The sequence below is a fragment of the Panthera onca genome, chromosome B4 (genome assembly GCF_046562875.1).
Source record: "Panthera onca isolate mPanOnc1 chromosome B4, mPanOnc1 haplotype 2, whole genome shotgun sequence".
Lineage (NCBI taxonomy): Eukaryota > Metazoa > Chordata > Mammalia > Carnivora > Felidae > Panthera > Panthera onca.
The window spans coordinates 19,322,544-19,344,610 of NC_138345.1; the positions used below are offsets into that span (position 1 = coordinate 19,322,544).

Sequence of the window (22,067 nt, forward strand, 5' to 3'; positions counted from 1 at the left end):
GAGACCTAAATGTAAAATACAAAGCCATGGAAGATCACAGGGAGGGATTACTCTATAACCAGGGACTGGGAAGCCATTCCTAACCAAAATCCAGAACCAATGGGGAAAAGAATGACTATGTGAAAACTAAAACAAAAACAAAAACTTGACTACATAAAAATAAAAATAAATAATAATCTAAAATTTACACATAAAAATAAAACACTGTAAGCAAAATATAGTTAGTGGAGGTGGGGGCGGGTAATTGCAAACAGATCGTGAAGGAGTAACAGCCCCAGTAAAAGGAACTTTTAAAAATTCAGACGGAAAGACCAACAACCCAATATGGACAGAAGCTGAACATACAGTCTACAGGAAAAGAAATGCAAATGGTCCTCGGGATTAGAGAAGATGCTCAACTTTCCTAAATGATAAGAGAAATACAAATTAAAACATGAGATCTCATTTTTTACCTTTTAAATTAGCAAAACTTCCAAAGGTATACAACATACTCTGATGATAAGATTGTGGAAAAATTGGCCCTCTTGTATATTACTGTTGGGAGCAAAAAACTATTCAACTCCAATGGTGGTAAACTTGGCAATATCTAGAAAAATTACAGATGCATTTACTCTTTGACCCATCAGGCCCTCTTATAAAAATCAACTCCCAAAAGCACTGGTAAAAAAAAAATGAGATGATGCATTTATAAGACTATTCATTACAGGACCAATAATGGCAAAAGACTGGAAATAACCCAAATGTCAATCAACTAGGGACTGGGTAATTAAACTATAGCACAGCCACAAAAAGGAGCTTTCTAATCCATAAGGCAGAGCACCACAGACTGCTATGGAGTGCTCCCCAGGATACAGCAATAAAGGAAAAAAGCCCAGTACAGAAAAGTATGTACTGAATGTTACCATTTGGGTGAGAAAGAGGATATGCTATATAAACACAGCTACTTACATATTTTTTTAAAACATAAGGAATAAGCCAAAACTAATAAAAAAAGGTGGGGGGGGCCTCATGGCTTAGTCCGTTAAGCATCTGACTGTTGATTTCTGCTCAGGTCATGATCTCACAGTTCATGAATTTGAGCCCCGCATCAGGCTCTACGCTGACAGTGAGGAGCCTGCTTGGGATTCTCTGTCTGTCTCTCTGTCTCTCTCTCAAATAAATAAATTAATAAAAAGGAGAAAATGGAACAATGTTTGTGAAAGAAATGGAATGTTTATGAACAAGAAGGAAGAAATGGAGCTATATCTCTTCCAATATACTTCATTTCATATTTTGATTTTGGAAAATCATGTAAATATTTTATATAGCTAATATGTATAAATAATTCAAAGAGACAAATATAAAGCAACCTCTAAAATCTAAAATCAGATTGAAATAATTGGACCTAATGATACATTGGTTTAAGTAGCATAGCCACACAGAAAAGAATTCTTTTTAGTATTTTGCCATGTTGCATTCACTATATTTGGTACCAACAAGGCTGTTACTTTGTAAGTAGCATATTTTTCTGTTTCTAAAAAAGTGTGTTTTACTAACTCTGTCCACTAAAGATGTCTAGAAATAATGACAACCCAGTAAAAACCGGTAATCAAAATATTAGAAAAACGATTTTCTTTTTTTTTTTAATTTTTTTAACACTTATTCATTTTAGAAAGGCAGAGAGAGACAGAGCGTGAACGGGGGAGGGGCAGAGAGAGAGGGAGACACAGAATCGGAAGCAGGCTCCAGGCTCTGAGCCATCAACCCAGAGCCCGACGCGGGGCTAGAACTCACGGACTGCGAGATTGTGACCTGAGCTGAAGTCGGACGCTTAACCGACTGAGCCACCCAGGCGCCCCAGAAAAACGATTTTCAGTCTATCTTCATGAACAATCTGAGATAATCACTGAGAAACTGAATTTGTGCCTTTTTTTTTTATTTAGGAAACAAATGTCAAGATTTTATCCAACAGTATTTTATACTGTTAAATGAAAATACAGTAGTGCTGATCCATGGCAAAGTTTTCAGGTCTAAGGTGAAATTAGAAAAATAAACCAATCTTGAGAAAGAACAAAGTGTGAGGTATCACAATCCCAGATTTTAAACTATACTACACAACTGTTGTAATCAGAACAGTATGGTACTGGCACAAAAACAGACACAAAGATCAATAAAACAGAATAGACAGCCCAGAAATAAATCTGTGCTTATTCTGTCAATTAATCTATGACAAAGGAGGCAAGAATATACAGTTGGAAGACAGTCTCTTCAACAGGTTTCCTGGGAAAACCAAACAGCTACGTGCAAAAGAATGAAATTGGACCACTTTCTTACACTACATACACAAAAAGAAACTCAAAATGGATTACAACTCTAAATGTGAGACCTGAGACAATAAAACTCCTTAAAGACAATAGGCGGTAATCTCGTGGACATCAGCCTTAGCAACACTTTTCTAGATGTCTCCTCAGGCAAGGAAAACAAAAGTAAAAATAAACTAATGGGAATACACCAAAATAAAAAGCTTTTGCACAGTGAAGGAAACCATCAACAAAACAAAAAAGCAACCTACTGAATGGGAGAAGATATTTACAAATTATATATCCAATAAGGAGTTAATATCCAAAACACATAAAGAACTAGTACAACTCAACACTAAAGAAGCAAATAATCCAATTAAAAAATGGGCAGAGGACCTGAATAGCTATTTTTCCGAAGAAATCCAGATGGCCATGAAAAGATGTTCAACATCACTCATCATCAGGGAAACACAAATCAGAATCACAATGAGATATCACCTTATACCTGTCAGAATGGCTAATATCAAAAAGACAAAAAATAACAAGTGTTACCAAGATTATGGAGAAAAGGGAACGCTTGTGCTCTATTGGTAGGAATGTAAATTTGTACAACCACTGTGAAAACAGAATGGAAGTTCTTCAAAAAATTAGAAATAGGGGCACCTGGGTGGCTCAGTTGGTTGAGCACCCAACTCTTGATTTTAGCTCAGGTCATGATCCCAGGGTGGTGGGATCAAATTCCATGTCAGGCTCCACACTGAGTAGGGAGCCTACTTAAGATCCTCTCTCTCTCTCTCTCTCTCTCTCTCTCTCTCTCACACACACACACACACACACACACACACACACACACACCTGGTTAGTGTCTATCTGCCTCCAACTCAGCTCCTCCCCCCCTCCTCTGCCCCAGTCTGTCCCAGAGGGGGCGCCCTGAGCACTGCGTCTCCATGGCTTCCTTGCAGGTCTCTTCTAATGGAGTCTGGCCAGGAACAGGAGATCAGAAGGTAGGAGAAGAGAGAAGGAGGGTATTTCTTCCCTTCACCCATCCTCCTGTGGTGCCCTCCTCTGGTAGGAGCTTCATCCTCACAACTATAAAACCCTGATTCCGAGTTCTCCGTGGGCTCCCCCCCACCCCCGCCCCAGAGCGGGATCATGACCCCCTGAATCTCTGGGCGCCTCACTATCTCTTGCCTTTTCCCTTAACCACCCCCAAACCTCAGTAAAGTCTCTTCATTTGCCGTCACATGGCTTTACTCTGTTTTCTGCTGAACGCTGACCAATACAGGAACAGGCACACACTGCTGCACTTACATATCCACAAATATACGTACATACACACGCTCTCCTATATTTGTATATGCGCACACAAACCCACACATGTATGCATAGAAATACATACATATGAACGTTATGTGTGTGTCCAGGTGTGAGGTTGGCAATAACTTTTACTACCATTTTACATGAAAATGCCCTTTTTTGGAAGGGGAAATAGAGTTAGGTAATGGCCCTAAATAGACTCCCTAATTTTTTTTTTAATGTCTGGTTCCCAATCAATTTTCTTTATACTCATAAGGTAGAGCAAAACTCATAGACACATAGAAGCACGAGGGTCAAGAGAAAAGAGCATGAATCTGGAGAGCTGACAGGTTAAGAGCGTCCCCGCCCTGACGTGGGGCCAATAACTGGACATCTGTGTGCCTTGCTCACTCCTCTGTACCACAGGGACCCACAGAAGGGCCCCACCTACCTCGTGGGATTCTTGCGAGATTCCAAATGCACCAGGTGCTCCAGAAACATTAAAAGCACGAGAAATATATCATTTGTTCTATTTCGCCAGAATGCATACAGTGCTACATCAGTAAATTCAGAGTGTCGCTTTACACCCCTCCCTCCCCCACCAAAAAGCAAACCGATTATCCATTTAAGAGTGCTCAAGACTGAAACGGACCTTGACAGAAATATCTAGTCTATTCCTTCTAATCAGCAGGACTGCATCGAAACCATTCTGGACAGATGGGTATTTAGTTCTATTTTTAAAGACCTCCAGGGAAGGAGATTCTACAAACTGCTTTGGCAGCTGACACGCCAATGCATTGGAGGATAACTTATAAATATAAGAACAGTTAAAGAGGGTCTCCAGAACGCAGCCCAGCATGTGTGTGCTCACGGAGCACTGACACGCAGCTAAGAATCATCGTGAGCATTCCGGCCACCTCTCTGAGTGCTGTTCCTCTTGCTTTTAATTATAAATGGTCCTTCAGAAAGTGAGTAAACCCAGGCGAAGGGGGGGAAAGGAGACTTTGTATTAATAAGAAAGATTCTGAATAATATAAAATACACTGATCGGACCTAGTGCAGAGACACAGACGGCTTCATTCAGAAGTAAGGGTTGGGGGGAGGAGAGCATTTTTCCTCCTGACACGTGGGAGATGTTCAATAAACACATTGTGTTAGGCGAAAGCATCTGAGAGGCCTAATCAGCCCCTTACCCATTTAATGAGGAAGAGATTTCCCGATGGGCCATGTGGAAGTCAGCTGATGTCACGTAGAAGCCAGTCCGGTCTGTCCTACCACCCCTTTCACCCGGGTCCTGGCTCCAAGAACCTGCTATTTCCCGATTCAGGTAGACTTCTGAACTTAGGCACCGGAACTCCTCCCATCCAAAAGTCCAGCAGGAATGACGGAAGGGGCCAATGGAAGAGGAGATCCAGCCTACGCTTCCTTCGCCGCCCCTTTTCTCATTAGGCGCCCCGGGGAGCCACCTTTCCTAACCGTGCACAAAAGCGCAGTGTAAAGCTTCCGGAGAGTCTTGCTTTGACCCCACCCCTGGGTCGCCAAGATTTGAAGACTTTTCTCTCAAGATAGAACAATTCTTGGAGACTGAAGAGCAAATTCAAAATCACTCCGTATGAGCGACCATCAGCTAGGGTGACTTTTGCCCCCAGGGGACATTTGGCAACGGCTACAGATATTTTTGAGTGTTCCCATTGGGGGGTTCGTAATGGTATTTAGTGGGGAGGGGCCAGGGATGCTGCTATGCCTCCTAAAAGGCACGAGACGCTACCCAACAACAAAGAATGCTCAGGATCATGAAGTCCACAGTGCCGATGCAGAGAATCCCTGTACTACACGCAAGGCCTTTCCACGATGTGTCTGGGGCCAAGAAAGTTTTATCTGTAATAGTTTACGGTGGGCGTAAGCCAGTCTGCTCAGACACCCACACCTTAACTTATGATCCAACAAACATTCACTGAACGCCTCGAGGTCTCTACTAGGCATGCAAACAAGTAAAAGGCACTACCTTCCCTCAGAAAAATTATAAGCTAGCTGGAAAAGAAAAGTGCGGAACAGCATGTTGGAACAAAAAAAGCCCGGAGGTGGGCAAGCCCACAACTGCGTAGAGCGTTTCTGTCATTTCCGAGATGAGTGAGAAGAGACAGGCAGAACCTCCTAGAATAAATCTGAAGTCCTTTTTTTTTTTTTTTAAACTAGGAAGATAATAGACATAAAATTGAGAGAGGATGGGCGGAGATGATTTAGTTTAGTAGTTTCGTATGCTCTCTGGAACACTGTAGAGTTTTCCCTACAGAAAGAGATTATAAATAGTAGTTCAGTGCCAGGTCAGCCCAGAGAAGCTTATTTAACCATAATCCAGCTGAGGTAATAAAACAAGGAGTCTGGCATACAAGAGTCCTGAGCTTTGTGACTCAGAAGAAAGAAGGACAAAGAGATTACTGCCTCCTCCTGGCTTCCCCCACGCCCCTCCTCCCTTCCTTCCCGGAACCACACACCAATTTTCCTCAGGGCAAGAATAATCCTGGAAGTGATTTCCTTTTTTTTTTTTTTTTTAACTTAAAAGTAATAGACGTAAAAAAATCAAACTGTACCCCCAAAATTGCAAATAAACAAATCCTACCTCAGACCCGGATCCCCAGGCTCCCTTCCCAGAGGCAGCCAAGCGACTGTTTATTGTATTTCATCCAGAAATACTCTCTGCATATACTCAGGCAAACAAATGCATGCATATATGCATATTAACATTTCAAAAATCACATACAGAAGTGGGAGCATACTCTACAGTCTGTTTTGTACTTTCTTTTTAACCATAAATCTACCTTGTTTCTTTAGCGGATGCAGAATATTCCATTACATGGATGCACCACTTGTATTGATAGAGGATGACTCCTAGGAACATTTTGAAAAAGCAGAAGTTTCTCTCTCCCCTCTTACAATTCAGTGCCCACAAACCCCAATATTCCCCTGTCCTCAGGGCAGAGCTGCCCCAACGCCTTCACTTTCTCCTACTGACCAGTTCTGCCCTAGCCGTTTCCCGAAATGTCCACTCTCCAAAAGGGCTTCTTCTCTCCACCAAACACAGTTAGCTGCTCTCACAGTGGCTGACCTTGCTGACCCTACTTTGAAGAAAGCAATCTGATTCACCCTGGTTATTATATGAATTACTGACAAATCCTTCACCTTCACTCTTAGAAAAGGAGACGCTTGTAAACGAAGTTGAACCTAATTATTGGAATTCCAGAGAGAACAACAAAATTGAAAAAAACACAATCAAGTGCATAGCATTTTGACTTGGGGGTTACCATACGGACTACTGATTCATGTCAGAGAATCTAGGCAGAGAGCTTCCTCTAACTGATGACACTTTGGGCAGTTTCTACTTTTCCTCTAGCTAAAAATCCATTCATTCTTGGGGCGCCTGGGTGGCTCAGTCGGTTAAGCATCCGACTTCGGCTCAGGTCATGATCTCGCAGTTCATGAGTTCGAGCCCCGCGTCGGGCTCTGTGCTGACAGCTCGGAGCCTGGAGCCTGCTTCCGGTTCTGTGTCTCCTCTCTCTCTCTCTGCCCCACCCCCATTTGTGGTGTCTCTCTCTCTCTCTCAAAAATAAACGTTAAATTTTTAAAAACCCACTCATTCTTCAAAAGTTCTGAGATTTTTCACAATACTCTGATTCGACAGGGAGCCTGCAAGGATGACGGATGCCTGTGGACGTGGGTCATTAGTTCCTGTGTAACACAGGGACCCGCTATCCTGACACTGGCCACCAGTAAAATGAGAAAGAACAGAAAAGAACATTTTAACTAAACTCTCCATTATACCTCTTATGAAATCCTATATAAAAACACCAATATCTCCTCATCAGATGCACAAAAAAATTGCCTGAGTAGCTACTGGTATCTTGTTGCTATGCTGTAGACAGAAATAAGTATTCCCTTTCCACCAGGGGCAGGATGGTTGCAGGCTCAGTTCTGAAATTGTATCCTGTTTGGACAGAGACCCGAGGTAAATGCTAAAGTCACGTAACATGGAGCTGTAGGCATGGTTTATAGTAATGGATTCTTCTGCTATCCTTACAAAACTTGACTAATTTTTCAAAGACGACTTAAACAAACTTGCGATTTGATTAAATGAAATGCTGCTTCCTTTACCACCCCTTTTTACTTTTTCGTTTCTTTTCTTTTTAATTTCCTATTGCAAGCTTTGGCTCATAAACAATGAGCCAAGGGCGCTGCCTGTGCAAACGCCTGTATGGAAATTATCCACGGTTTGTCCCGAGGTTGTTGAGTATTAGATGTCATATTCTAGGGATTTCCAGCCAATTCTATTCCCCAGGGACATATTACTGTAGGACTTAGACTCCAAGAAAGAAATCTGTCCCTCATTAGCTGAAAGTGGCCAGGGAGAGATTTTTGTTGGAATCTACGTGAGCCAAGCAGGCACGTGGGTATAGTGTGCAATCTTGTATTCGGCAAGGGCCCGCAGCATCGCTGCTGATCGTCCATCCACCTGAAGAGTCATGCTGAATAAGCGTTGCTAACAGTATTCAGGAGGGAGAGAGAAAAGACGCGCACGAAGAGAGAAACACAACCCAGGACCATCCCTGTCAATAGCACAAGCTCTCCACTGAGACCTTAGGACTCAAAGATGACAGGCAAAGGCCCCTCTCCTGAAAGACGTCCCAGATGAGTTGGAGCAAGAAGAAAAGCTAGAGATGCTGAAGGTCTGAACACGCAGTAGCAGTGGGTGGGAAGAAGGGATGTGAGGCTGGAGGGGCTTGAAATGTCACTTGATGGCTGCGTGCAGGGGCCGGTGGAGGTGAGGGCGTCTGGGTGGCTCAGCCAGCTGGGTGCTGACTTCGGCTCAGGTCATGATCTCGCAGTTCGTGGGTTCGAGCCCCGCGTCGGGCTCCGTGCTGACAGCGCAGAGCCTGGAGCCTGCTTCGGATTCTGTGTCTCCTTCTCTCTCTGCCCCTCCCCCACTCATGCTCTGTCTCTCTCCGTCTCTCAAAAATAAATGTTAAAAAAAAAAAATCTAAAAGCAAATAAATAAACATTAAAAAAACGTTTTGGGAAAAAAAGATGGAGAGGATAGAGGTTTCTGACCAGCCACCAGATATGCGGCAAACATAGCAAATAAGATAGGGAATAAAGAAGAATGAGGGGAACGGATAATGAGGTCTGTCTGGGATTTACTGACCTTCAGATGTCCACGGAACACTGTGGCAGATCACAGACTTTGGCTTCACCGTGTAAGATGTACAGTAACTCTAAATTATTCCTATAAAAAAATAAATCTTTTCTTGAGGATCCTTAGTGAAAGCTGGCCAGTGGCAAGACAAAAGGAGCGTATCATCAAACACGGAATAACGGACTCAGATAGGGGGTCCGGCGCCCGGAGCCAACCGTGCTCGTCAGTAGCAGTAAATAAGAAACATGAAGGAGCTGACGGTTAGTCTTTGAAATCAAGGAGAGAGAGGCCTAACTATAAACTGTGTATCCTCGGTTAAATCAAAGCCAAGTCAGTAACAGTACATGAAAACCATATCCCGAGAGTCATAATTTCGATTGCTTGAGTTAAAAACCAAATTCTGTCCTCTAAGTGTCTATGTAAATATCCTCTGCTAGTGTAAACACAGAATAACTCGAGAGAAAGAATGCACAGAATGACTTCCAGGTGGCAAACGGTCCAGGGCACAGCCTGTAAATGGCCAGAGAGCCAGGGTTCAAATCCCCGTTCCGCACCCCAAGACCTTAAGCAAGTAGCATCAACTCCGACAGGTCATGTTTCCTAAACCGTCACCGCGCCTCGTGGTGAGATATGAACGACTCCTACACAGGCACGACCAACTGTATACCTAAAACATGAGCCTTTCTTTTTTTTTATTTTTTTTTTAAATTTTTTTTTTTTTTCAACATTTTTTATTTATTTTTGGGACAGAGAGAGACAGAGCATGAACGGGGGAGGGGCAGAGAGAGAGGGAGACACAGAATCGGAAACAGGCTCCAGGCTCCGAGCCATCAGCCCAGAGCCTGACGCGGGGCTCGAACTCACGGACCGCGAGATCGTGACCTGGCTGAAGTCGGACGCTTAACCGACTGCGCCACCCAGGCGCCCCTAAAACATGAGCCTTTCTTAAAGGCACAGCCCATAAAACAGCACCATCCAATAGAAATATGATGTAAGCTATCTATTAACTAACTTTTCTAGGAGCTGCTTTTTCAAAAGAAAAGTTTTTTAAATCCAGTGAAATTAATGTAACAATATCGTTCGACTCAACATATCCAAATTATTGCCATGTCAACACGAGGTCAATATAAAACTATCCATGAGGGAATTTACATATTTTTCAGCTAAGTCTTTGAAACCAGGGTACAATTTACACTCAGAGCGCATCTCAATCCAGACGCTAAATTGTAAGGAAGAAACTTGGCGTAGATTCAGATTTCTATACTGATCCAGACATAGCAAAAGTTTTCTAATAACTGAATCCAGTATCAGTTTTTAAGTTAAATTAACTAAAATTAAATGTCCAATGCTTCCGTTGCACCAGCCACATTTCAAGCACTCAGGAGCCACACGTGGCTTGGCATCTAGGTAAAAGAATATCCCAGACCCGTTCTGAGCCCGGCTATGCCACTGCTTTTGCAAACACCCACAAGAGGACTCAGACGTGTCCAAGATGGGGGGCTGAGCTGAGATGGGGTTGTACGGGGCCAGCTCCGAAGCATTCGGAGGAACGCGGTGAAAGGTGCAGTGAGCCCACAAGCACAGATCCAGGAAAAGCAGAAACCCCCCATGGTGAGCCCCCACCCTCCACCACTAACCACAAGCCCGCCTGTACCTCAACACTCACCTTCTGCTTTCCTCCCCTACTACAGTGGAGGAAGCGTTCTTGGGTCCTATCAAAAGCCGACCTCTCCACTTGTGTTTTGAATTCCATCTCTCCATCTCTCTCTCTCTCTCTCTCTCCCTCCCTCCTTCTCTCTCACTCAGGTGTCACTGGCTTCTCCTCCTCCACTGGTCAATCCCATCAATACTAATTCAAATAGGCTTTACTAGCTCTCATAGGAAAAACCAAACAACAAAAAAGATAAATGTAACAAAAATATTTTGACCTGAAATTTACCTCCACCTTCAGTCTCTGCTGCCCTTCACAGCAAAACTTCTTGAATAAGTTGCCTCTGTTTGCTATTTCCAAACCATCACCTGGCAACTCCAGCCTGACCTTCCTCCCCGCCACACCGCTGAAACTACTCTTGCCAAGGACAGCAACCCCCTTGATGGTGCCAGGTTTAATGAGCATTGCAGTCTCCTCCCTTTATGTGACCCCTCAGCAGCATTTGCCAGTGGACCGCTGTCCTTTTTAACAAATGCTTTGTCCCTTGGTTTCTGTTCCCCAATTTACCTTAATTCTCTGTCATCTCACTAGACCCATCTTGTCTCCTTCCTCCCCTTCTACTGGGCCTCCAAAAGGTGGAGAGTTTAGGGCTTCTCATCTCTACACTTTCTCTCTAGGTGACCTCAGCCAATCCCAGGGTTTGAAATACTATTTAGGTTCTGACGACCTGCTCCAGTTTAGACCTCCTTCCCTGCTCTCTCCCATGAGTTCCATGTTATAGAGACAAGACCTTGCTGGTCCCTTCCATGTGGATGTTCATATCCAACCAAGAGAAATTTCTATCTTCCACTTGTTCCTTCCCTGACTTCCTCATCTAAGTTAAATGGCCACACCATTCACCCATTTGCTAGAACCAGAAGTCTAGGAGATGCCTCTATTTTCTCTGTTCCCTATTCTCCATATTTCATTCTTTAGCATGAAGCTGAAGGAGCCCCAGTTCCAAAATAAAACTTGAAATTGTTCTCTTTTCTCCATTTCTATTACCACCAGCTTCATCCCAACGAGCATGCCTTACCTGTCCTCCATAATCATTCCCTGTGTTCATTCTTGGCCCCGTGCAATTCATTCTTTTTTCCCACAAATCAGCCAAGCAATCTTTTTGAAAATGTAAACCAAATTGTGACACGTCCCTGCTTTAAAACCTTTAATGGCTTCCATTATACTTACACTAAAATCCCAGCTCTTATCATGGCCCTGCCTTCTTTGTCTTCCTCCATCCTGTACCCCTTCCTCCTTTGCTCACTCTAGCTTTACCTGCGTGCCCACAGCATACAAAACTCCTTCCCACTGGAAAATTTCCATACTTGATGCCCCTTCTGCTTTGAGCCTAGATGGATGGCCTCTGCATAGAGGTGAACCAAGTAAATACCAAGAAGAAAGACAAAATCCTCCTTCCAAATGGTTCTGAGCCTCCTCCAATTCACAGAGGCATATGTGATCCAGGCCCCAGTCTCTATACCATAGGACTTGCCTAGAATGATATAACTGGAACACATCCAAAGCAAACAATACTGTATACCCATTAGAGATCCAGAACATTTGAACCAGCCACCTCTGTCAGGTGGACAGTGATAGGCTTGCCCTCCACATATAACACACAGAAACAAAATTCTGCGTCTTCGCTTCAGTTAATCATGGAAAACAAGTACTCATGGGGCTTTGAGAACGGACAGTATAACTGAGCAAGCAGTTCCTTTCAAATTCACACCTAAGACATTCATAATTTTCTCAACCTTTCCTTTTCCATAAGGAAAAAAAAAAAAAAAAAAAAACTCACTCCCTGCCACTTCAGCTTAAGACCAGCCAACCAAAATTTTCACTAGGAAGAAGTTACTGGAGCATGACAAAGGTACACCATGATTTTCAATCCCTTCCAAACAGCTGGTACATTGTAAATTCCTCAGCAGAGGATGCAAAGAGAAAGAGAAAGAGAGAGAATTGGGGGGGGGGGGGTGGAGGGAGGAAGGGAAGGAGAGGGGAAAAGGAGGGGTGGGGGGAGGAGGGGATGGGAAGGAAGGAAGGAAGGAAGGAAGGGAAGGAGGGAGGAGGGAGGGACACTTTGCAAGTTGAACCTAATAATAGACCAAGCAGAATCAGAAGCATGACAAGATCAAGGAGAGATTTTCCTCTAGACTAACAAAGATATGGGGTGGAAGTCAGTAGATCACCAAGCAGCGAGGAATGTCAACCCCCATGCTCCAAAGCATGTCCTGGGAATGTCCTGACCTCCTAGGGGAGGCTCCATAGCTTGCCTAGGAGGCTGGACCCAGAAACTGGGGTTTCCAGCCTGGGAAAGATTCCAGAAACCAGAATCCCCTGAGATGTCACAGACAAGCGTATCAACAGTGACCATGAAGGACTTGAAATAAGAACTTTCCCTCCCCCCACCCCAACTGTCATCTTTTACCTTCTTAGATGCATCCTAAGATCAGCCAAGGAAGTCCCATGCTGACTGAGCTGATTATTTCTAGCGGTCAAATTCAAGCTAAAATAAGTAAAGAAATAATAAAGAAATAAAGTATTTCTTTTTTGTGTGACTCATTTTTTTTTATTTTATTTTTTAAATTCACATCCAAATTAGTATATAGTGCAACAATGATTTCAAGAGTAGATTCCTTAAGCCCCTTACCCATTTAGCCCATCCCCCCCCCCACAACCCCTCCAGTAGAGGGGTTTGTTCTCCATATTTAAGAGTCTCTTATGTTTTGTTCCCCTCCCTGTTTTTATATTATTTTTGCTTCCCTTCCCTTATGTTCATCTGTTCTGTGTCTTAAAGTCTTCATATGAGTGAAGTCATATGATTTTTGTCTTTCTCTGACTAATTTCACTTAGCATAATACCCTCCCTCCAGTTCCATCCACGTAGTTGCAAATGGCAAGATCTCATTCTTTTTGATTGTCGAGTAATACACCATTGTGTATATATATGTGTGTGTGTGTGTGTATTTACACACACACAATGGTATATATATATACATATATATATATACCACATCTTCTTTATCCATTCATCCATCGATGGACATTTGGGTTCTTTCCATACTTTGGCTATTGTTGATAGTGCTGCTATAAACATGGGGGTGCATGTGTCCCTTTGAAACAGCACACCTGTATCCCGTGGATAAATGCCTAGTAGTGCAATTGCTGGGTCGTAAGGTAGTTCTATTTTTAGTTTTTTGAGGAACCACCATACTGTTTTCCAGAGCGGCTGCACCAGTTTGCATTCCCACCAGCAGGACAAAAGAGATCCTCTTTCTCCGTATCCTCACCAAATCTGTTGTTGCCTGAGTTGTTCATGTTAGCCATTCTGACAGGTGTCAGGTGGTATCTCATTGTGGTTTCGATTTGTATTTCCCTGATGACGAGTGATGTGGAGTATTTTTTCATGTGTCGGTTGGCCATCTGGATGTCTTCTTTGGAGAAGTGTCTATTCATGTCTTTTGCCCATTTCTTCACTGGGTTACTTGTTTTTGGGATGTTGAGTTTGATAAGTTCTTTATATATTTTGGATACTAACCCTTTACCTGATATGTCGTTTGCAAATATCTTCTCCCATTCCGTTGGTTGCCTTTTAGTTTTGCTGATTGTTTCCTTTGCTGTGCAGAAGCTTTTTATTTTGATAGTTCATTTTGCTTTTGTTTCTCTTGCCTCTGGAGATGTGTTGAGTAAGAAGTTGCTGCGGCCAAGATCAAAGAGGTTTTTGCCTGCTTTCTCCTCGAGGATTTTGATGGCTTCCTGTCTTACATTGAGGTCTTTCATCCATTTTGAGTTTATTTTTGTGTATGGTGTAAGAAAGAGGTCCAGGTTCATTCTTCTGAATGTCTAGTTTTCCCAGCATCACTTGCTGAAGAGACCATTCTTATTCCATTGGATTTTCTTTCTTGCTTTGTCAAAGATTAGTTGGCCATACAAGAAATAAAATATTTCTGACCAAAATTATTTCCTTACTAACCACACGTTCTTTGTGTTGGCAATGTGTTAGAATAAATGCTCTTTGTGACAACTGCCATATATTCTAAAATACTATTTTCTAAAAATCGCATTGCTGATTAAAGACACTTCAACAGTTGTCACTTACATCTATTAAATACACTTAAATAAAACAATTCTATTTGTCAATATTAGTGCCTGTGCTATTCCTCTGCATGCTTTTTCTAGTCAAAGAAATTCTGTCAAAAGGACAAAAGTTGAAAACTGTAACCTCAGCAATCACTAACTTTGGGGACTTATCCCCTGGTACAAATGTTCATGCATATGCATATTTTTATCACACACTCAGACAGATGCCCTTGCATTGATTTGAATACTTGCATAAATATTAATGTGTACAAATGCTTGCATGCAGAAAGCCCACTTATGAAATATCCAATTGCATAAATTAGGAACATTAGATACTAACTGCATTAACACTTCATAAAATACATGCACAAGTTTGCATGACAAAAAAAAAAAAAAAAAGGCACAATCCTTCGGAAGAGGCTAGATTCCCTCAGTTGTGTTTGCCATTCCATAGCCACAAACTGAGAATTTCCACAAACTATTTGAAGCCTTTAGATTATTCATAATTTTTATTTACATTTAGATGCATCTCTCCTGGGCTGAAATGAATGAAGTTCTCTTCTAGAGTAAATTTATGAATTGTTACATATGACCCCAAAAGGAAATGTCAGTTTTTTTAAGTCACTCAATGGCCTCAGAAACTAGCTTGTTCACAAAAACTATGACTCAAAAACATTTTTCACAATATAACATCCTCTAAACTTAGCTGTATACCATTGTATTATGTCTGATTCTTTTGCAGTCACAGCAGATAAATGCAAACTCTCGGGGTTTTTAAAATTTTTTTAATGTTTATTTATTTTTTGAGAGAGAAATACAGAGTGTGAGCGGGGGACGGGCAGAGAGAAAGGGAGACACAGGATCTGAAGCAGGCTCCAGGCTCTGAGCTGTCCGCACAGAGCCCAATGGGGACTCAAACCCATGAACTGTGAGATCATGACCCAGCCAAAGTCAGATGCTTCACTGATTGAGCCACCCAGGTGCCCCACTTTTGGTTTTTTTTTTTTAAGTTTATTTATTTTGAGCGAAAGGGAGAGAGAGAGAGAGAGAGAGAGAGAGAGAGAGAGAGAATCCCAAGCAGGCTCTGTGCTATTAATGCAGAGCCCAACTCGGGGCTCAATCTCACAACTGTGAGATCATGTCCATGAGATCATGACCTGAGCCGAAACCAAGAGCTGAACACTTAACTGGCTGAGCCACCCAGGCACCCCAGCAAACTTTTCAAAAATTATAAACGAAAATACACAGAGGGCAGACTGATGGTTACCAGAGGCAGCCTAGAGGATAAGCAAAATGGGTGAAGGAGGTCAAAAGGTACAGACTTCCAGTTCTAAAATAAATAAGTCCCGGGTAGGTAATGTACAGCATAACATCTACAGTTAACAATACCAATCTGTATATTTCAAAGTTGCTAAGAGAGTGGATCTTAAGAGTTCTTATTACAAGAAAAAGAAATTGTAACTATGTGCAGTGATGGATGGTAAATAGATCTACTATGTCATAATGTATACAAATAGCAAATCATTATGCTGCACACCTAGTATGTTATATATCAGTTATATCTCCGTTAAAAAAAAAAAAGGAAAGAAAGAAAATACAATAAAGCTCCGTGGTTTAGTAAAGTTGGACACAACACCATTGTCAATTGGCAGGTGGCTCCTGTCCTCCACCCAGCTCCCACTTCCAAATGGGGACAGGCTAAGGTTCTTCTCCGGGGGAGACATGTATCGAGGAGATGATTTTCTTGTGACCATCTGTGTCTTCTCAGCTCAGTCTATGGCCAGCTGATGAGTTTCCATTTTTTTTACTTTTGTACTTTTTGTGACAGTATAAATTCACTTAAAAAATATTTTTTCATTAACTTTGAAATCAAAAGAAATCAAGTCTGCATTTCACACTTGAACTTTTGCCACCCTTTCATCACATTATGACAAGGTCTCGCTGCCCACTTTATTTTTTTTATTTGACTAATGTTTACTTATTTTTGAGTCGGGGGGGGGGGGGCCAAAGAAAGAGGGAGACACAGAACCCGAAGCAGGCTCCAGGCTCTGAGCTGTCAGCACGGAGCCCGACGCGGGGCTCGAACCCACAAACCGCGAGATCATGACCTAGCTGAAGTTGGACGCTCAATTGACTGGGCCACCCAGGCGTCCCTCACCGTTCATTTTCGATCGGACGTCAGTCTCCTCTCTAGCTAAGGCAGACTTGACAGGTCTACGGTCACGACAAAGAAGACAGAAAAGGGGTTTTCAGCCCAAAGTATCACTTCTACTACACAGAGGGCCTCCTTCTCCCCGAAACTCAAATTCTGCTCGTCTGAGAACACACGAGCAATTTAAAGGCTGACCGGACACACAAAGCATGGCAGTGCAGTAGCCTCCCCAACTTACCCACTGTTTTCCTTTCAGCAGTTCAGTTACTCACCGTCACTGATGGTCTGGGAGCAGATGGTCCTTCCTCCTGACTTGTCATCAGAAGGTCAGTAGCTGCCTAACATTGTGTCGTGGTGTCTACGTCATTCACCTCACTTTACCCTCTCGCACCGTCACTCGGTCATCTTCACGCCATCCCGGGAAGGCGGGGGAGTACAGTACCATAAGGGATTTTGAGAGAAGGAGAGGAAGACCACACTCACATGACTTGTCTCGCCATCCATTATTATCACGGTTCTCTTTTGTTATTATTTGCTGTCGTCCACCTCTTACTGTGCCTAATTTATGCATTAAACTTTATCACGGGTGCGTCTGCATGGGAGAAAACATAGTATGTGTAGGGTTCGGTGTTGTCTGGGGGTTCAGGCATCTACTGGGGGTCTTGAAATACATCCCCCACAGATAAGGGGGCACTACTGTATTTCTGCCTAGTCTAGGAGGACCGACTACTGATAAAAGGTATGCGACGGGGACTGACTGTGGCCACCAATACCCACTTTTTGTCTTCCTTCTTGGTCCCCTGAAGTCAGGCAAGTCACAGGACTGAATTCCGGCCTGGGCAATACGGATGGTTGTGCTGTACACAACTTCCAGATGCAGCCCCTGTGATCTCCCAATTAATCTATTGCTGAAGTCAGACCACACAACTTACCGGATATTCTCTTAACAGACAGATCTTTGAGACATCGCAACGCATCTCTGCCAGGGGGCAAAGAGAGCTGAGAGGGTGGCAAAATAGGGCAGGGCCTCATGAAGAGTTTTGAGGGGAAGTGAACCTGGGAATAAACTTCCAGTCTGTGCAACGGTGAGGCAAAATGCCACACAATTCTATTTATTCACGAAAACATTTATTGGATGCTAATACACGCCAGGCATTACGTCTGGTGCTGAGGTTAAAAATATTACTGGCCACATTCCCTGAGCTCAAGGAACCACAGTCTACCTGGCTGGGGAGAAAGGAAATTAAATCAGTCCTTTGGCACAGTGTGGTAAGTGCCATAAAAGTCGCCCTGAGGAAGCATCTATAATCCTCTCTCAGATGTGGATTATGTGTAACACACAAATTGGTAATCCGTAACAAAGGTTGCAAAATAAATTCACTTCTGGATGAAAAACAACAGAAATTCTGGATCTTCCAAGAGGGGGCGAAACATGACGGATGGCAACTGCGAGCGTACAAGTAATACTGATATTAACTAACGCTGTAGATGATTATCGGCTTCTCTTTTATCAAAGCCAGTAAGCCCTGCACGGAAGGACGCAGATAACAGAACTGGGGAACCCCCAGCGAGCATACCCACCCCAGTGATGTGCCTTAAAATATCTATATCGCCTGGAAATTGCCACGGACACTGACAGATCTCCTCCCTCAGATCAAAAACTGAATCTGGAATCTGTGCCCTTTAATGAAGCAGCAACAGAATTTAAATGTTAGTTTCTACCCTTTTAAGTGAAAACACAGAATTCCAGCAGACATATAGGCTTCCCCCATCATCCATCCATCTCCCACATCCTATTTAAAAGCTGACATTTAAGTAACCTTGATGTTTATCATAATGTTTGTGAGGAAGCAAAACATCATTAAGGATGTGTCTGAAGATCACAGGGTCCCGCGCTTAGGTTGGGGAACAATTCATTTGCAAACTTATAATAATATGTGCTGTGCCAAGTTGCATTAACGAGAATTTTTTTTTTTTTCACCTTGAATACATGAGAATCACTAAGTGAGTATGCTTATTCTCATTAAAAGGATCAACTTCTGTGCTCATCAGTGAAAATTCTATAATGGACATCAGCTCCCAGGAAAATTTTGCAACCTCTTTAATGGTGATTTTTTTTTTCATTTTTCTAAGTTTATTTATTTATTTTGAGAGAGAGAGAGGCAGAGAGAGCGGGAGAGACAGAATCCCAACCAGGCTCTGCGCTGTCAGCACAGAGCCCGACACGGGGCTGGAACTCACGAACCGTGAGAGCATGACCTGAGCCGAAATCAAGAGTCGGACGCTCAACCAATGGAGCCACCCAGGCATGCCCCAATGATGATGTTTTATACAAAACTGTGACTGATAGTGATCAAAATAATGTTACTATGGGAAAGTCCAAATAAAATAAAATAGATTGTTAGAATTGGCCATCAGTTGGAAGACTGGAAATCCTCTTCCTATTTCTACAGACACTAAACCATGTGACTCTTCAAACATTTTCACGCCACGACCTTGTTTCCATTTCCAATCTATTTCATGACAATAACAAAACTATCACTTATTGAGCACTAAGTCAAGTGTTTGAACTACAAATAAAAGCTAATATTCAATTCTTATAATAATCCTACGAGTTGTGGATTTTTTTATTTCCATTTTACAGATGTGGAAATTTAGATGTAGGGAAATGGATGAGGCAGAAACCCCTTAGTATTCTGTTTCCTAGAACAACAGTGGTAACAAAAGGAGGTGCTGTCCTTCGAACCCAGGCCTTGTCTGCCTCTAAAATCAGCATCTAGGACCCACAGGTCTGCTGAGGACAGAGCCTAGGAAATGGCAGGTAGTGGTAATGAAACTGTGCAGAGTCCCGGCTCATATCTACTTGTCACAATGGTTCACGTCTTTTCTGTCCTGAGTCACGGAGTTAACCGCGTCTCTTCCCTACTTCACTGTACAGTTAGATCTGGCCTAAGAGCAAGAATTAAGTGAGGGCTTAAATCTGATTGACAGCTTCTCCTCCAGTCTACAAACATTTCAAAGAGCAGAAAGCCAGCTGCCTCTCCCTTGGCAACTTCCCACTGAATCCAAATAAATAATGCAGTGTTTTCTGTGTTTTAATTTTCTTCAGGATTACTGTTCATTGTGGTTTAATTTCTACCTGTTCTAATTATTGCACATGCTGTCCTTCAAAATGACCTCGTAATCCTGTGTGTTCAGACTTCAACATTCTCCCACCTTATGAATAAGGTTAGTTTGACTCTTTTTCGGGGCCACAAATATCAGTTCATCTCAAATAATTCTTTTTAAAAGAACAACACCTTAAGGTAGAAGGAAACTGGACCTTCCATAAAACATGGCACTTTTTGCCTGGTATTAATCCCTATTTCAAAATATAACATTTTGGGAGCCTCACTTGGCTTTCGCTGTGTGGTCTGGAGGGATTGAAGAGGACCTGCCCAGTGCAGAGCAGCCCGTGATGGCGCCCGCTCTCCCCTCCCCTGCATCAGGGCACACACGATTCCCAGAGTCTACAAAGCGAGACGACACTGCTTTCCCCGTGTGTCTCAATCACATTCTCCTAAAATTATAAGAGGCCAAAAAGGGACGCCAATCACCCCTCCGTGTACTTATATCCATAGACAGAGCTTGACTTCATATTTTTACTTAACGGTGGCTTTCTACTGCGTCACACAAAGGGCTTTTCCATCAGGCTGTCCTTCATCCTCTCAATTTAAAATAAGCATCAAATATTATCATTCCCATTGGAGACATAGGCGAAAAGAGGCCTAACAATTGAGATATAATGCTCTGCTAAAATAGATCATTTTAGGGGCACCTGGGTGGCTCAGGCAGTTGAGAGCTCGACTTCGGCTCATGTCACGATCTCACGGTTCATGGGTACGAGCCCCACATCGGTCTCCGTGCTGACAGCTCAGAGCCTGGAGCCTGCTTCGGATTCTGTATCTCCCTCTCTCTCTGCCCCTCCCCTGCTCCAACTCTGTCTCTCTCTGTCTCTCAAAAATGAATACACATTTAAAAAAATTTTAAGTAGGTCATTTTAAAAGTTGAAAGAGCCCTAAGGCTTTATCCTGTAATCCACATATCGTAGGAAGCTATTTCTTGTTTCTTACTCGTGTGTCTTGTTACAACCCAAAACTAATTTCCTTTGCTTGTAACTAGGATCCAGTCCTCAACTCCTTGTAAACAAAAAACTAAGTCATTTAAAACCATTCAACTACTAGGATTTTGTTCCTGTGCACCCTGACTTTAGGACTCAAAGGTAGTCAAAGGTGAACGGTCTCAAACAGGCATCCTCATGGACTTCCGAAAATACTGCTTCCAGACAGCGTCCTGAGGATAAAACGGACTCTGGAGGTCACCTCCGCGACCATCTGTGCCCTATATGATGACCTATGCGGATCAGGGTCCGTCATCTCTGGCCTGTTCAACGAGCAAGACGCAGTGCCATTAGCTACAGTCTGGTTTGTCATCTGACTTTTGGAGACACCATCATAAAGCAACAAAGGTTTAGGCTTCACCTTTATTGAAACACAATAAGAAGTTGACCAGAACACCCCCCACTGCGCCCGCTGCAGACAGTTCAGTTAACTGGGATTTTTCTCTCCATATTTGTATGGAACTAATGTAGCATTTGCACGCGATGCTGAAGGCATACATATTTATACGCCTTTGCACTTTCAGACCTGCCAACCTGACATTGTGTCTGAGACTAGCCATCCCAGGCTTGTGTCACAGTTGGGGCGTGAACACACAACTGCCCTATTTACATACCATACAGACACCTGTGCTCAGCATTCGTCATTCGGTTCTAAATCCACGCGATAAAACTGCTTACATTCTTGTTTTTATTGGCATAGCTTAAAAATAGAGATACCGGAACGCATTATTTTCTTCTTCTTCTGTTCTCCAAGAGCCGACCCCTACAAGTACTGGTATCATAATCATCCCAAGGCCCAACAGCCAGACATAAGGGGCTCCAAGATCCCATGGAGACAATTACAATGAAATCCCACCCAGAGAAGGGCCAGGCTGACAACAAGCCTACGTCAGCCACTCCCAACATTCACACAGTGACCCAAAAATCCGGTGACATTCCCTTACTTACAAAATCTTTTCGGAGTGCCTGGGTGGCTCAGTCAGTTGAACATCCAACTCAATTTTGGCTCAGGTCATGATCCAATATTTCAATGGGAGGCTGTACTCATGGGTGATAAAGCTCTGTTCCCAGGGTTAAAAAATCTGAAACTTCTAAATTTGGTCCTAATAGCAGGATGCGATCTCCAAAATGCCATTTAAGGATAAATCAACTTCTGCATTAACAGTAACAAAGAAATTCCTATCTTGACATTTACTCTACAGCACAAGGGCTCCAGATATTGCA

The 22,067-nt window shown here is 42.9% G+C and overlaps 1 protein-coding gene across 6 annotated transcripts in view; it reads right to left on the minus strand.

Moving 5' to 3' along the window:
- The window catches only part of NEBL (nebulette), a 357,579-nt gene that overhangs the window by 130,512 nt on the left and 205,000 nt on the right, over positions 1-22,067 (minus strand). For 2 of the 6 annotated variants that reach the window (XM_081796065.1, XM_081796064.1), the window contains exon 4: positions 17,168-17,276. The exons of the other annotated variants lie outside the window; for them this stretch is intronic. The gene's annotated coding sequence lies outside the window, so the exon portion shown is untranslated. The remainder of the gene's footprint in view (positions 1-17,167; positions 17,277-22,067) is intronic. 6 annotated transcript variants of the gene reach the window in all.